Consider the following 18,082-nt stretch of genomic DNA (forward strand, 5'->3'; position numbering starts at 1 on the left):
ATTCTACATATCGCAGCAAATATACATATAATACACACACATTCTAAGAGACCAAAGATTATATCCCCCCTAAACTTGTCCATTGGTAACTAGATCCAGAAATAAAGTTGAAGCATGGAGGGGAAATTCCCTTCCTTGTTCCAAACACTAGGGGGCGCCGTAGCTCACCCTATTCCCCAGGATACTTCTGAAGGTGAAGATGCCGGGGCCTCCGCCCTTGCCTCATCTCCTGAGTTAGCCTTCCTTCTGTTCTCTTCCCCTACCGAGGGAAGAGGGGTGCTACCGTGCACCGTAGTACAACATCCCGACAAACAAGGCAACACAAAACAAGGGTTAACAATACTCCGGGCATACAAAATATCCACTCACATAACAGAGGAATGCACAGGGGTGTGGAGGTAGGGGAATAAACCAAAATAGAGAAGGATAGGGAATTACCACACATACAAACCAAGCAACAGTCACTAATAACTCCTCCAACTTTCCTTCTCATAAGAACTCCTCTCCCTCCCTTGGCCATGCAGCAAAGGCTAGCTCTGACAAGGATCTGCATCAGAGCCCAGATTATAAAGGGGAAAGGAGTGGCTAACCGAGCTCAGCTGTGAGCACAGATGTTTCCACGATTATTCCTCCTGGCGGAACAGGGAATAATTCTTCTCAGCGCCAGAGTAGGGGCAATCGGACGCTGCGGTCTTCTGGCTCCACACGGTCACGATAACCCCATGACAGTGGGCTTTAGAGGGGGGTTAGTACAGTGCTAACATTTCTTGGGTAGGGAGGAAATTTGGTAAAATTACTAGATTCATGGAGCCTTAGGTACCGGCCCAGATGTTTCCAGACTTCAAATCTTGTCCTTAAATCTGGTGGGCATGAGATAAGTGGGAGCAAATTCCAAGCACACCCCCATCTGGAATAACCCGTCGGAGGGAATTGTAAGGTTTGGGGGAATGAAAGGCAAGGGATTGAGATACTTACAGGGTTATTTCTGCACATTTGAGTATTTAATAACAGACCTTTAATCTGTGTAACTCTGATTTCTTCAAGTATCTACAACAGGGGTGAGGAACCTCAGGCCTCAGGGCTATTTACGGCCCTCGATGACCTTTTATCAGGCCCCCGGGCGGATTCTCAGGGACCTCATTCTTGGGCAGGGATGTGTATTTTGATTGCTACAAGCTCATTAATTCCTTCTTGCTCTGTTAGCACACACAGACACACACAGTATTCACTACTGAACACTGAAGGGCATGCAATGAAAGATTACGTCCTGACACCAGTGCCAGAGTCAGGATGTACATTGTGGGAGGAGTTTGTTCGGCCCCCGAAGGATGGTATAAATATCCAAATAGCCCTTCGCAGAAAAAAAGATTCCCCACCCCTGTTCTACAATTACGGCACAGATTAGAGCTCAGGAGTCCGTCTCCAATCTATCCATGGTCTTCAGTGGGGTGTTGGACTCTATGGTAAATGAAAAAAGTACTAAAGACCCCAGATCCTTCATGTATAATTCCTGTGAGACAGTGACTGGCGTCATTGTGAATGGCTGATATGTGTCGCAGAGACAGAGGTTGTCCTCTGCGCTGTAAGCCCAAAATGTTGTTCTGGGACTTGTAGTTCCACAAGTGTTTGTTTAGTTATCAGGGGGGCTTACAGGGTTAGTTGGAGAGCTGGGCGTGACTAACCACACACACCTCCCACCTATGGGGGTGGTTACAGGTACATGTGACCATGGTTTGGGTCACATGTTCAGAGTGTATGGTCCTGGATGGCCCGTGTTGGAAGATTCTGGGAGTAGGATCGGATTCCTGGAAAGCACATGGTGAGGCCATGGACCAGAAGGCCTGTGTGTTGGAAGGTCCAAGGAGTGGACTTCCTGAATAGCACACGGAGAGGCCGTATGTGCAGAGTCAGTGACGGCATTGCGTTGGGGAAGCTACCATTCCTTCTGCAGGTCTGGACTGTCGGGAGTGCCCTGGTCACAAGGATGGTGATCCCAGTAAGGCAGCTTTCCCCAGGAGAGGGGGCTGACAGGAGTCAGCATGTGGAGCAGCAGCTCCTGTAAGGTAACTCCAGATAAAGGGGGTTATGGGCAAACAAGTATCTGCCAGTGGAACAGACTGTTAGTGCCTATGATGTTCCATGGATGTCTATGAACTGTGTGGTCACCCATGGTAACTAAACGAAGTGAGAAGTCCGGCATGTTGTGACTGACTTGAAGTCGTATAAAATGTGATGTAATGGACTTTACGTTAAGCGGTTTAGGAGTCTAAATAAACCGGAATAGACTGTTTATGTGAGAAACCGTGCCTGTGTGCTTTAATCCCGTTGCCAAGCAAGTGTCCCCCAACATACTCAGGGAGCGCTCTCTCATTCCTTATTACTAAAAAAAAAACCCTGTAAATTAAAGAGATTTTACTGTGAACTAAGTTCATTTTAAGCACTAGATATTGGAATAATGATTTCCACAATTGGATGTGTTTAAATAAAATGTTCCTGTGCTGAGATAATCTTATAAATGTGCCCCTGCTGTGTACTGTGTAATGGCCGTGTCTGACCGTACAGTGACATGGTCTGATCATAGCACAGCTCCTGGGCAGGGGAGGAAGCAATGGAGCAACAAGTGAATGCAGTCTTAGACCGACTTCCATGGAAGGCTTTTCGGCATCCTTACCCGTTTTCTTCCCTCCCCTAGCACCGATGCCCTTTATAAAGCCAGGCAAGAACTGACAACTGCTCTGGACACATTACGGATTTGTCGCTTCTGAAACCAAGCGACTGCAGGCCTGAAAAACCAAGAGGAAGAGGACTATAAAGACCATGGACACAGCATGACGCACATCTGATTTCTAATGCATTTTACACCTCCAGCTGGAAAACAAAGAAAGCGAAAAATACTGAACTCCCATCTCAGACTCTTGAATTCCTTCTCTGCCCAGCTTTACTTTATTTAGAAGCATTTCCCACAACTATTCCAAACTCCGGAACAATAGACTAAATAACGTGTTTGTGAGGCCGCACCGAGCCCAAACATCACAGATCGCAGCTCCGCCGGCAGCGAATGGAACAAAGTCCGCGCACATAAATATCTAGGCGGCCAACTGGGGCACAGGGCAGAGGGGGCACAGACAGGAGGACTCAAGAGAATTCTTTTTATAATCTTAAATCATCACTTGGGTAATATGGATCCCCCCTGCCCACCCCCAGTAATTGGAGAAATGTCATTATTAGGACCCCCACCCACTGCATGAACTACAGAGGTGACATCCCACCGGCTCTGGCGGACTCTGCATATTCATGTATTACATAGCTGAACACGAGAGGTGCAATACTACAAGTGTCCTCCAGGGGGAACGTTCACTGTGACATAAAAGGGGGCATGGGTCAGAGCAGCCTGAGACCCTCCCTCCACATCACTACCCGCACATGATCACCATCAGCCCCCAGCTGTAGGATTATCGTAAACCAGAGCAAAGGAATCTCCAGCCGTGGAAAAACTCACTGCTCAAGATTTATTTTTGGCCAGAAATAGGCCGAGAGTGACAGGCAGAGAACAGATTATTGGATTCTGATGTAGTATGTCACCGTGTACTTGTACACAGGCGTCCGTGCCGTAATCCGCACCCTCCAGTAAAACAGGAGCGGTGAGAATAAAAAAAAAACAACAGTCCAATTACATGAGGAGAACAAGAATAGAAGTCAAGACTGGAGGCAACAGCCATAGTTCACTAGTTTCCTTAAAGGGAACCTGTCACATACATGCAGCCTGATCTGGGAAGAGCACGGCAGAGGAAAAGCGGAGCAGATGGAAGCAGAGGCCTGGAAAAGATTCACTACAACTTGTATTGTATTCATTAAAATCCCTGATGTTCGTATACAAGTCCAGTGGGCGGTCCCACTAGTGACTGACCCTCTTCCCTGTGTGACTGCATGCAGACTGTATACGAGTCCAGTGGGTGGTCCCACTAGTGACTGAGCCTCTTCCCTGTGTGACTGCATGCAGACTGTATACGAGTCCAGTGGGCGGTCCCACTAGTGACTGACCCTCTTCCCTGTGTGACTGCATGCAGACTGTATACGAGTCCAGTGGGCGGTCCCACTAGTCACTGACCATCTTCCCTGTGTGACTGCATGCATACTGTATACAAGTCCAGTGGGCGGTCCCACTAGTGTGACTCTCTTCCCTGTGTGACTGCATGCAGACTGTATACGAGTCCAGTGGGCGGTCCCACTAGTACGACTCTCTTCCCTGTGTGACTGCATGCAGACTGTATACAAGTCCAGTGGGACTCTCTTCCCTGTATGACTGCATGCAGACTGTATACGAGTCCAGTGGGCGGTCCCACTAGTCACTGACCATCTTCCCTGTATGACTGCATGCAGACTGTATACGAGTCCAGTGGGCGGTCCCAATAGTGACTGACAATCTTCCCTGTATGAATGCATGCAGACTGTCAATCACTAAAAGGACCTCACACTGGACTTTTATATAAACACCAGGGAATTCAATGAATAAAATAAGAGTCCAGTGGGCGGTCCTAATACTGAATGACAGTCTGAATGCAGTCATACAGGGAAAACTGTCAATTTCTGCATATCACCGCCCATTCACAGACTCATTCATAGAAACACAAGGGATTTCAATGAATAAAAAAAAAAAAAAAAAAAAAAAAAAAAGACTTATGGAAACAAAAATGTGCATCAATATATAACTTCCAGCATACAGATCAAACAACATTTTCAACACGACAAGTTCCCTTTAAACATTATAGATGCCGAGACTGAGACATTTTTTATTTATTTATATTTTGTACATATGTTATCGAGTTAAATGGGGTATTCCCATCTCCAAGATTCTATCCCAGTATGTAGCAGGTGTAATAATTTTAGCAAATACCTCCAATCATAAATATAGTATTAGTTTTTTCATTACTACACCTACTACATATTGGGATAGCATCTTGGGGATGGGAATACCCCTTTAAAGAAAAAATAAATAAATATATATATATATAATCCAGCTCTGTCAAAAATTAAGAGACCACAGCACAGTTTTATAAAAATCAGCTTCTCTACATGTCCGACAGCCATTCCATTCCAGTGTCAGCTGAATTCCACCCAGAGTACACCTCATTCTACTTAATGTGCTTCTGATTAGGTGATCACCTGAACCAAATCTTATTTAACGAAGGAAAGTATAAAAAAACCCTGCTGTGTTGTTCACAATCCTCTTGCAATAGGACAATCTGGATGGCTAAACAAGTGCTAGTAATATCCCAAAAGTAAAAAGGAATGAAGAAATAACTTTTAACCACGCCAAAGGAGTTGAAAAGAAAAAAAGTCTTGAGTGAAAAAAAAAAGAAGGGCTCAATTCTGGCTTTACTAGCAGAGGGACACAGTGAGCGTCATGTTGCCTCCATCCTTAAAATTTCTAAGACGTCAGTCCATTACAACGAGGTCAAGGAGCAGACATTAGGGACAACAAAGCTACAGACCGGCAGAGGGCGAAAACGACTCTCCACTGACCGTCATCTTATTCAAATGTCACTCAGTAACAGCAGGATGACATCAAGTGACCTACAGAAGGAATGGCAAATGGCAGCTGGGGTGAAGTGCATGGCAAGAACAGTTCATAACGGGCTCCTAGAGGTAGGACTCCAGTCATGTAAAGCTAGAAAAAAAGCCTTTCATCAATGAGAAGCAAAGGAGAGCCAGGCTGAAGTTTGCCAAAGACCATAAGGCTTGGACCATAGAGGACTGGAGTAAGGTAATCTTCTCTGATGAGTCTAATTTTCAGCTTTGCCCAACACCTGGTCATCTAATGGTTAGACGGAGTCCTGGAGAGGCGTACAAGCCACAGTGTTATGCACTGTGAAAATTGGTGGAGGATCGGTAATGATCTAGAGATGCTTCAGTAAGGCTGGAATTGGGCAGGTTGTTCTTTGTGAAGGATGTATGAATCAAGCCGCATACAAGGTTATCCTAGAAAAACAGTTGATGCCTTCTGCTCAGGCAATGTTCCCCTACTCTGGGGACTGGTTTTTCCAGCAGGACAATGCGCCATGCCACACAGCTAGGTCAATCAAGGTGTGTATGAAGGACCACCACATCACATCCCTGTCATGGTCAGACCAATCTCCAGACCTGAACCCCATTGAAAACCTCTGGAATGTAATCAAGAGGAAGATGGAAAGTCACAAGCCATCAAACAAAGAAGAACTGCTTACATTATTGTACCAGGAGGGGCATAAGGTCACCCAAAAGCAGTGTGAAAGACTGGGGGAAAGCATGCCAAGATGCATGACCGCGGTGATTAAAAATCATGGTTTCTAAATGATTATGAACTTTTTTTTTTTTTTTTTTTTTTAGCATTATTTGAAGTCTCCAAGAAATGCATTTTTTTTTGTTATTTTGACAATTTCTCATTTTCAGAAAATAAATACAAAATGTATTGGCTTGGAACTTCGGAGACATGTCAGTAGTTTATAGAATAAAAGAACAATTAACTTTTTACACAAAAATATACCTATAAAGGGAAAAAATTAGACAAACTGAACATTTTGCAGTGGTCTCTTAATTTTTTCCAGAGCTGTTTATACATACACACAGTAAGAGATCATCTGCATATTTGCTGTCATATCACGGCAAAAAACATGCATTTTTTGGGGGGGTACCAAAGACTGACACCTGATTTTTGCAGTGTTTTTTGCACCACCCATTGCTTTCAATAGGTGAAAACGCAGAAAAAAAATAAGCTGAAGGAAGAAGTGACATGCTGTATTCTGCAAAACTAAAAAAAGGTATTACACAAAATACTGAAGACAAAAACCCAAGTGTGCATGAGATTTCTGATATTTCAGACTTTGCTGGTATCATAGAACACAGCTGAAAATTTGCACAAAAAAAAACACGTGTTAACAGCCAAAATAGCAGTGGTGGGGGTTGGGCTGCGTTTTTTGGGGGGGTTTTGCAGGCAGATTATGTGTGATTTGTCTACAGTACATGTGAATAAAAAGTTACATTTATTCACTAAAAACACAGCACACATGTAATGCTGCAGTTACTCTGCACAGAGTGAAAAAACGCTGAAAAATGAAATACTGCAGTGCTCAAACTCAGCCGGGGGTTGGGGGGCTGTGTGCGCACAAGACTACAGTACTATAGCAAAAGCTATGAGATATGAGAAATCACAGCTTCTTTTCCACAGGAAAAATAAAGCTGCAAAAAAAGCCATGTGTGAACATAGTCTTACACTGCAGCACAATTATTGTGAACGAAAGTGAATATGAAAACCCACGCACATACGATTTATTGAATTCAGGGACTGGAGTAAGATTTCTGCCGCAAGGAGCTGTGGCATCACACCCCTGTTTTGCCCATTTTGATGAAGCAGGATGAAACTGCCAAAAGTTGCTACATTTTTGAGCACCTCTGCATTACGCAAACATTTTGCAATTCTGGTGTAATTGTTTTTGTTGAATCAGGGCCTTAGTGTGCGATCTGCCCTCCCTGAGGCATTGGCTGCACCCCATTGTCCTCTTCACACTGATCTGCTGTCTGCCATCCCCCTGCAATCTCTCTGGGCTGCGCAGTAGCTGGGAGGGTAGTGAGTGAGCCGACACATCCAGGTGCTGTCAGGTCTACGTCACATGCAGCAGGATAATCCGTCACCTACAGGAGTTGCACAGTCTGTACATCGGTAAAATGGTATGACATTTTTATCGCCTAAAAAATGAGCCGTCGTCCACCACATTAAAACAAACAAGTGTGCCCATTCTGGTTTAAAAAAAAATTAAAGTGGAGAACAGATACTCAGCTACCAAGAGCCCGCCGCTCCTCTGCCCGTGTCCCCCGATTCTCCAGTCTGCAGCAATAGCCTTCAGTCTGAGCCAGAAGGGAGACCTTTCCTTCCGAATCACCCACTGGAAAACTAAGGGAAGAAAGTATCTGGGTGTTTTTTCTATTTTAAAAGAACCCCATGAGCCAGATTTTATGCAGTGGGCAACCCCTTTAATTTTGCAACGGATGAATTAAAAATGCAAGAGGAGTTCATTGCCGTTAAATGCTAAAAGAAAACATATGCCATAACATATATTAGGTTTCATTACAAAGCTGGCTTCGTGATGCCTATGGGGGGGGGGGAAACCACCACGCTATTACCGCTGGCACGCTTGCTTCAGTATCCCAGTGTTTCCGGCCAGGCTCACAGATTTTACATGGTTTTCGCCTCCTCCTTCCCTGCATTAAGTAGCTGATCTGCGGCCTCCATTACACCATATATAGTGGTGTAAGCAGCAGAGAATATTTACAGGGGAAGCCAACAGGCCGAGACGTCCATCGGGGACAGCGATGATAATGTGTGCAAACTGCAAAGTGCTGCGGAATATGTTGGCGCTATATAAAAAATAAAGATTATTATTATTTCCACTCTTGTTTGAGATTTTCTTATACAGCAGGAAGTGATCGGAGGCACAAATGTCTGAATGGCACAAAATTCGGTGCCCGCCAACCCCCTCACCCTCAGACCGCCACCAATCACGAGAACGGCGGTCTTGTTTGAATGAAGTTTTAATGAGCATCTGTGACCACCACTCTATTCATTTCTATGGGAGAGCAGGAACCTACATTAGCCCTATACACGGTGTTCCAAATTATTATGCAAATAATATTTCCTCATATTTTCTCTAAATGACCTATCTGAATTGCAGTCAGTGTTATTTTCCAGTCATCTACTATTCTAGTATAATTGCAATGTTTTGGAAAAAACTGCCTATGAAAACAGTATCTTTTTTTAAAAAAATAAACACTCAAAATGCATGTTCCAAATTATTATGCACAGCAGAGTTTTCAACCTTTTTTTTTTATTTTGAACAAAACAATGGTCAATTGTGAAGTTATAAGCATTATCAGCTTATTACAAAATGAAATCAAACAGTTTTCAAGTGAAAACTTTATTCTAGGTGATGTTACATTTGCACATAGGACCCCTTGTTCAAAAGAAGCTTCTGAACTCTCTCGTCCATTGAATGTGTCAGTTTTTGGATGGTTTCTGCTTCAATTGTTTTGCATGTGGACAGAATACCCTCCCAGAGCTGTTGCTTAGATGTGAACTGCCTCCCGCCATCATAGACACTCCTTTTGATGATGCTCCAGAGGTTCTCAATGGGGTTGAGGTCAGGGGAAGATGGTGGCCACACCATAAGTTTGTCCTCTTTTATGCCCATTGCAGCCAGAAATGCAGATGTGTTTTTTGCAGCATGAGACGGTGCATTATCATGCATGAAAATGATCTTGCTGTGGAAAGCATGGTTCTTCCTCTTGAACCATGGCAGGAAGTGTTGTTTTAGAAACTCCTCATAGATTATAGAGTTCATCTTTACCCCTTCAGGGATCATAAAGGGGCCGACAATCTCTCTCCCCATGATTCCAGCCCAAAACATTACTCCACCTCCTCCTTGTTGGTGCCTTAGCCGTGATTTCATAGGGTGTCCATCAACCAGCCATCCTCCACTCCATCCATCTGGACCATCGAGAATTGCACAGCACTCATCGGTGAACAAAACAGTTTGGAAGTCAGTCTTCATGTATCGTTTGGCCCACTGGAGCCGTTTCTGCTTGTTGCAGTGGATAGAGGTGGTCGACAGGATGGCTTACGCACAGCTGCAAACTTCTGAAGGACCCTGCATCTTGTTGTTCTGGGGACGTTGGAGGCACCAGCAGCTTCAAAAACTTGTCTGCTGCTATGACCAGGCATTTTTGCAGCTGCTCTTTTAACCTTACGCAATTGCCTGTTGGAAAGAGTCCTTAATTTTTCCTTATCAGCACGCACACGTGTGTGCTGGGAATCAGCTACATACTTCTTGATTGTGCGATGATCACGATGAAGTGTCTTGGCAATGTTGATTGTAGTCATGCCTTGACCTAAATACTCCACAATCCGTTGCTTCTCAGCAGCCGACACATCCTTTTTCTTTCCCATTTTGGCAAAAAATGTAGGCTGCTTAATAATGTGGAACAGCCTTCTTAAGTAGTCTTGCCTTTATTTGGACACACCTGCCAAAATAATGTGCACAGGTATCTGCAATTGCTTTCAGTGATATAAAGAGCCCTGACACACATCACCATCAATGAGTTTAAATGACAAACAAACAAATTCTAACCTTATCACTCCTAAACTCTATGTGCATAATAATTTGGAACACAGTGTAGAAGTGATCATAGATACATGCTGGGGACTCAGGACCTCTGGTCTCATTAATGGTGCGTGTCCCGAAGGTCGGACCTCCATTGATCAAACATTTACCACGTACATGTCATTGGATTAACCCCTTTAACTTCATGCAAACAATGCGATTCCTTCTGAATCCCCAATATCCTCGCTCTGTCTGCACAGTCCCAGTAAGCAGCGGAGGGGCAGCATCTGACTGCAGAACGTCAGATTAGTGGGGGATCAGCAGACATCGGACCGGTCCTGTGACCACATACAGAATGATCACACTGCGGGCAGACTGTGCACAGCTCCTTATGTTGTTACAGAGGCCTGAGAAGGAAGGGCGCACCCTGCGGCTGCCGCTGGCCAAGCCAGGCTCCTATAAAGCTTCTGCTACTCGGGTTACATTGTTTGGGAGCTGAAGCAGAACACAAATTCCAGAGCTCAGATATACAGCGAGGAGTCATGTGCCAGCACACAGCAGCCCCAGCAAACAGCACCATGACCTGTTATATAAGGGAAGTTCACCACAGGTTAGCCCCGATCCTATTTATTCCCCAGGGTGGAAGTAGATTTATTTAAAGGGATTAGTCACCAAGCCTAATAACACCTGTACTTCTACACTATCAGGGGGTGTGCCAATGTTTAGGACCCCCGCTACATGCTAGACCTGACAGTCACTTTATAAGGAGCCATTCATGTGAAAGCCTGGGATGTCACATTCCCCCTGCTGGCGACCACTAGAGAAGCTGGACCATGTAACATCCCCCCTGCAGATGACCACTAGAGAAGCTGGACCATGTAACATTCCCCCTACAGGCGTCCACTAGAGAAGCTGGACCATGTAACATCCCCCCTGCAGATGACCACTAGAGAAGCTGGACCATGTAACATCCCCACTACAGGCGACCACTAGAGAAGCTGGACCATGTAACATCCCCCCTGCAGATGACCACTAGAGAAGCTGGACCATGTAACATCCCCCCTACAGGCGTCCACTAGAGAAGCTGGACCATGTAACATCCCCCTACAGGCGACCACTAGAGAAACTGGACCATGTAACATCCCCCCTGCACATGACCACTAAAGAAGCTGGACCATGTAACATTCCCCCTGTAGGTGACCACTAGAGAAGCTGGACCTTGCAACATTACTCCTGCAGGCGACCACTAGGACAGCTGGATGAATAGTAATCCACTGTTGTCAGTATCAGCTCCTCTATGTCAATATGGACTTCTAGCATAAACAACTTTTGATCAAGTCTCCCTCACTTGCTGGTCTATTAAATGTAGCATTTTAGCTTACTACCCTGCAACCCACGGTCCTGGCTGCTTGTGATCAAATGCCGTGTAAACATAAAATTATATATATCTATATGTGCTACCGTTACCATGATGCCTCAGTACCAGCCTGCCAGACAACAGCAGGACTATCCTTTCCTTATAATCTCCACAGTGCCACTCTTGTCCATAGGTCATGTCTGGTATTACAGCTCAGCTCCATTTACTGAGTGCACAGGATTATGAGGGATATTCCAAGAGGAGGTTACCATTTTTAAAGAAGCTGAAATGTTCTTTTTAGTGAGCAGAACTAGTTTGAGAGGTGCAGGCATTTAAAAAAAAAAACAAAAAAATTAAATCAAAGTCACCAAGGAGCAACAAATAATATTTTGGCAAACAAAAGGCGATATTACCCACTCCTGCCATGTAAGGAGCGCAGGTGCCGAGGTTCGGGGTTCTTCACAGTTAATGCTCGCAATGGGGCAATTGAAGAATCGGGCGCATCGCTGTAGATGATTAACATTACCTGACATCAAGAATATTCCTGATCATTTATATAAGGGGGTGGCCAAGTGTGGACATGTCTGTATATAGCAGTGGTGCAGTCAGCGAGGTATATCACATCTAAGATAAAGTCCCATGTATACTTTATAACAAGAATATTGTACACATTTTTGCAACTGTTGCACAGACTGGAACAAAAAGCGCACGCCTCTCTTTCGGAAAGTTGACATGACCGTATGGCAGCCATATTTGCTCATCCGCATCCTGACCGCAGGTCTCGTGACTCGCACCGACAGCCTCATATGAGCCGTGGAAGCGTCACACATGGATCAGCAGTCAGAATACATGGAGGGATGTGTAGGGACGGGCAGACAAGGCCCTAAGAATATCCTGCCTTGTCTCCTACACACACACACACACATGAAAATTCTTTGCCCTTCTTTCCCAAGATACGCCCTGCTCGGCTTATGGCCCCCTACATCCTGGTTGCCAGACCTCGGCGGCGGCTTGTGCTGAGCGACGGAGCAGCGATCTCAATCCCTGATCTCTAAATAGAGACGGGAAATCAGCAGGAATACTTTCCTCGCACAAAGCGGGAAAAGGAAACAAACCTTAGTAGCAACAAGAAAACTATGAATTGGAAAACGTAACACACTGGTGTTACTAGCGCTCCTATACACAGCACCACGGGGGTTAACCCGGTCACCCTGCAGCACGAAGGGGCGGCAGAGACCAACACCTGACCACCATTACCGCTTCCTTTCACACCCTAAAAACATGCTGAGATTTGGTTTCCTTAAATTTGGTCCTTTTGGGATAGTACAGTAATACTATGAAAATAATGGCAACTTATTTCATAAATCAATATTATAAGTTAAAATAAACTTTGTAACATCTTAGAAAAATCTGCTTCCTTCTCTTTCTGGAGTGATCTTCTCCTCCGTGGACACAGATTTCTCCATTACCGAGATAGGAGATGGAAGTTGGTGCTTTTAATATTCAATGGTGAAGGAAGGAACTAGAGGCCGACACAGACATTCTGCTGCAAGTTCTCATGAAACGAGTTACCGTTCTCCATAGAACTTTATGAGCACCAACTATCATCTATCTCCATTATGGGAAAGACAAGTTTTACCTGCAAATTCAGAATATGGAGAATGATTTCTTAGTCCAGTAGGAGAAAGAAATTGATTTTTCCAATAAGGATATATTGCAAAATTTCTCATTTCATATGGAATATAGATAGATAGATAGATAGATAGATAGATAGATAGATAGATAGATAGATAGATAGATAGTAAAGAAAATAAAACAACCGTTACTTTAAGGATCCATACTGTCACACTGCAGAAAAAGATGGCGCTAGAGATAGATAGATATATAGAAAAATTACATGCCTGAGGGTTCTGTCTGTCAGGGGAGGGCCTCTATATGCAAAGGATCGCCAGCAGGTTCAGCTGAGCGTTACCTAATGTACATATATACACTGCACACAGATGAAGCTATAGAGACTGTACACAAATAACAGGGATCACTTTTACCCCGAAGCCATGGAGTCATCGTAACCAGGGCCAAGTAGTCTCCAAGGAGGGAAGGGACAGAAAATACATTTTGCAAAACAAAACAAAAAACACAAAGCCAACAAAACCAACTTGTTTAGCAACTTTCAAGTGCTAAATGTCACATTACAGAAAAAAAAGAAAGTGTCGCAGAGTTGCACCAAAGTTTCAGGTATACCTTAAATCTTTCTAGATGGAGGGGGACTGGAGTACATGACTTTTTGAAAAGCTGCAAATGATCAATGACGCAAAAATATCTGGATAAAATATAGACAAATAAAAATACGGTGTACAAGAACCCAAAACGTTAAATAAGCATAAATGGAAAGATGACTATGGTGCAAAGCAGACAATAATAATATTTCTATTAATAATAAACGCTATCATGAAATCAGGGCGAAAGTGTCTGCTATGAAGTCCCACCATCTACCCTGCACATGGACCAGTTATATCAGTGCGTTGTGTGGCTGGAAACTTAGCACTCTCTCCTGCGGAAGGGTACGGGCCATTTGTCGCTTGCCCTATTGAGAGTATGTGCACATGACATCTTCACATGGATTCCTCCCAGAATCTGCTTTTGGTGCTGTCAAAAATGACTTTGGTGCACAACAATGTGAAAAGGACCCTGCTGTGCACAGGTTCTGTCTTTTGCTCATTCTTTTAACCTCTTCAGGGTTCGGAAACTGTTGAAACGTTTAAAAGAGGAGGAGACCTGTTCATTCTGCAGGCGGCTTCCTCCACTACAGTGGACAGACTCGGGAGCCCCTTCCACTAAGCAGCGTGCCCCTCGCTCCGGCACCCACTCCGGGTGAAGCATCTGGTTTGACAACGGCTTCCTCGAGGTTTCTGAAGCCAATCCAGGTTACTCAGTTGATCGCCTAGTAATCTTTATAAAGGACTTTGAAAACTAAAAATAAGTTTCTACCCATCCACAGGAGAGGTGATGAATGCAAAATCACTGAGGGGCCACAGATCACCAGAAAAGGGGTGCACAGTCCCTGATTGAATGAACCGGTGGTCCGGCATGTGCCTTACCACTGAATAAATGGAGATAGAGCTAGATAGATAATGGGGTGCTCCCTCCAAGAAAAGTATTCATGTAAACAGCACTAATCTTGCAGCACATTCCAATTTTTGGAGAATTCCGACCTTTCACACAGATCATTCCCCTCAGTATGGAGACATCGGGACTGCGATGACTAAAACCTGATGCAACCAGTATCCACGACGAAGAGACGCCCGCTCGCCCCCTTCCTATTTAGGTCTGCACTATAAAACCTCCGCTTTTAAGATGGTTCTTGCACTTATCCATGCAGCGCCTGGGGATCTGGTTTTTCTTTTAAGGCCAAACATCTCTGTTTTATGCATCCAGACAGTGACAGCTCCCGGCCCCAGAAACGAGTCTCCGAGCGAGCGGCTCTAGCTCCCACATGTAGGACTGCTGAGACGCATCAGTCACCGACGGTTGCTATGGCTACGTGTGATGACATCATGATGGAACTGGAAGGCATGACAATTTGGGGGACATAGATCAGCGCTCCATCATTAGGATAAGTCCCTGGGGGTCTAAGTGACAGCTGGCTTTCATAATAGCAGAAGAAAAAAAATCTTGAGTGGTGGAGTGGTCTCCAAAATTGTAAAATCAGACAAAAATGGGGGCTGGCTTCTCTTGGAGGAGATTGTCCACTTATGTTCATTTTGCTCCCGTGGTTCAAAAGGAGGATTAAAAGTGCAGAGAGGGAAGAAAAAACAAAAACAAACAAACACCATACAACACTTTGGGGCTTCTCAAAACTAAAGGCACCAAAATTATTATTTAAAAAAACACAACAAAAAAAAAAACACACACACACAAAGGACATAGCGCCACCCCTGTGCATTGATAGAGCCTGGTATTGCAGCTCAGCTCCAGTGAAGTAACGGAGTTGTAGTACTCCACTGGACAGAAAACATAGGCAGGCATATATGGCCAAAAAACATCCTGGACATTCCCTTCTGAATTTCTCTTCCCTGGACAACCCCTTTAATTTACAGTGCAGAGGGCAATAGGGGAGGACATTGTACACCACGTAACCGTATGTCCATAATGACCAAGCCAAATTATTCGTCTCCGACCAGTGTCACTTTATGCGGCAATAGCTCTGGAGCGCTTCGACGTATCCCAGTGACTCAAAGATGGCTTTTTTCTTTGTCATACATTACACTTTGTGACAATGGTAAACTTAGGTCAAAACACTTTACATTTATTTATAAAAATGAAATCAGAAATTTGACAATTTTTTTTTTTTTTTTTTAATTAACGTACCAATTTTCAAACTTGGAACGATTATCCCCTTACTTGAGATCATTACACCACATCGAGCTAATAAATAACATTTCACTTATGTCGGCTTTACATCAGCGCCATCGGCAAAATGTTCTTTTAAAACAGCAATTTATTTTTATTTATTTATTTTACACAATCCTATTTAGTCTTGAAGTGACTTTGGGGGAAACTATATATTGTAAAAGGTGATACCATTGTAAAAAAACAGCGCCCCTCAATACATAAAAAACTGCTGTCAGGTACCGTAGTTTATTAACCCTTCAGAAGAATGGAACATTTTATTTTTACCACCTAAATGTTGCCGACATCTGAACAGGCCCCTATACCCGGCAGAGGCCATTACTTGGCTGTGAATTGCAATGGCAACCATTCGGACTACACAGTGCCAATGGGGTTAAAAAGAGAGAACCTCCACACTGTGCGGGGGAGGCTATTCTCATACCTCAGGTCAGTAAGACATATTGGTGCCACTAAGGGGGTATACAGTTTGGGGTCACATTTTGATTTTACTGCTCTGTGATGGGACAGCAGGGGTTACATAGGATCACATCACTGTTATATAATCAGTGCAGCGTCCTCAGAATAAGCGCCATCTCCAGTGTGCTGCAAGTGGAGCGACGCTGATTTGGAAAGGGAGCGCGGCCACAGTTCTGGCTCATCTGTGCTCACCACCCACGGCTCCTCACATGCGGCAAAGCCTCTTATCCCCGCAGCGCTGCAGACGGTCCCATGTCCATTCTGTCAAATGCTGAGTATAAAATAAAAATAAACCATCCGTGCACGTGGAAGGGTTACACTAACATTTATTGCTCTGCTTACTATCATACTAAATGACAAAAGTGATGGACGCCATGATGTCCATGCCCCACTGTTCCCAGTCTTCCTTCCTATAGGCAGGGTTAAATCATAAGCTCAGGATGGACGCCATGATGTCCATGCCCCACTGTTCCTCGTCTTCCTTCCTATAAGCAGGGTTAAATCATAAGCTCAGGTTGGACGCCATGATGTCCATGCCCCACTGTTCCTCATCTTCCTTCCTATAAGCAGGGTTAAATCATAAGCTCAGGACGGACGCCATGATGTCCATGCCCCACTGTTCCTCGTCTTCCTTCCTATAGGCAGGGTTAAATCATAAGCTCAGGTTGGATGCCTTGATGTCCATGCCCCACGGTTTCTCGTCTTCCTTCCTATAAGCAGGGTTAAATCATAAGCTCAGGATGGACGCCATGATGTCCATGCCCCACTGTTCCTCATCTTCCTTCCTATAAGCAGGGTTAAATCATAAGCTCAGGACGGACGCCATGATGTCCATGCCCCACTGTTCCTCGTCTTCCTTCCTATAGGCAGGGTTAAATCATAAGCTCAGGTTGGATGCCTTGATGTCCATGCCCCACGGTTTCTCGTCTTCCTTCCTATAAGCAGGGTTAAATCATAAGCTCAGGATGGACGCCATGATGTCCATGCCCCACTGTTTCTCCTCTTCCTTCCTATAAGCAGGGTTAAATCGTAAGCTCAGGATTACCACCTAGAAGCGAATAATAAACGTTAATGGAAATTACAGCGCTCTGCTTTTATGCAATAAGCAGTGTGGGTTTTCTCCTGTAATCGTAGTTCCCGTTGTCAATGTTTATCCAACTCTTAAAAGCAAAAGTTTTGTGCGTGTAAAATCCAATTACACAACTTCCTTATTTGCCATGTTAGGAAAACTGTTCCTGCCAAAGAGCCGATATCATTAATAAAACAATCCAGTAAAGTCACACAATGATGCATCAGACCAGACTGCAGCCAAATATAGTCGCCCATTAAAAACGCTCCCGCAGATAATGGGCTTTGTATTAGGTTCAATGTAATGGAGACGATCTGGAAGGGAGAGGCGGAAAGCCCCACTGTACAGACGTCACCATCATAATCCGGGTACGCGGGCTCAGAATATTTTGTGTAGGTCATTCACTTGCTTCATCCCGCTACAGAAATGACAAGGAGCACAAATTACTACATTGGGCACAAAAGTAATCAAACGGGGACAAAGAGACCCCCATGCTCTCTTGGGTCCACTGCAACGGTTTATATGTGTCTGACACAAAGCTTATAGGGTACATAGACCTGCACTCGCATCTCGCATCCTCCCCAAAGGTCTATTAGTGTCGTTCAGAAGTAAATTCACTGAGGCTTATGGCTTTGATGCAAGAAAAATAAGCATTTAGCA

The 18,082-nt window shown here is 44.4% G+C and overlaps 1 protein-coding gene across 2 annotated transcripts in view; it reads right to left on the reverse strand.

The window, feature by feature from the left end:
* Nucleotides 1-18,082, reverse strand: part of ZRANB1 (zinc finger RANBP2-type containing 1) — a 47,437-nt gene that overhangs the window by 18,781 nt on the left and 10,574 nt on the right. The gene's annotated exons all lie outside the window — the stretch shown is intronic.

Source organism: Ranitomeya variabilis, chromosome 4 (genome assembly GCF_051348905.1).
Source record: "Ranitomeya variabilis isolate aRanVar5 chromosome 4, aRanVar5.hap1, whole genome shotgun sequence".
NCBI classification, from domain to species: domain Eukaryota; kingdom Metazoa; phylum Chordata; class Amphibia; order Anura; family Dendrobatidae; genus Ranitomeya; species Ranitomeya variabilis.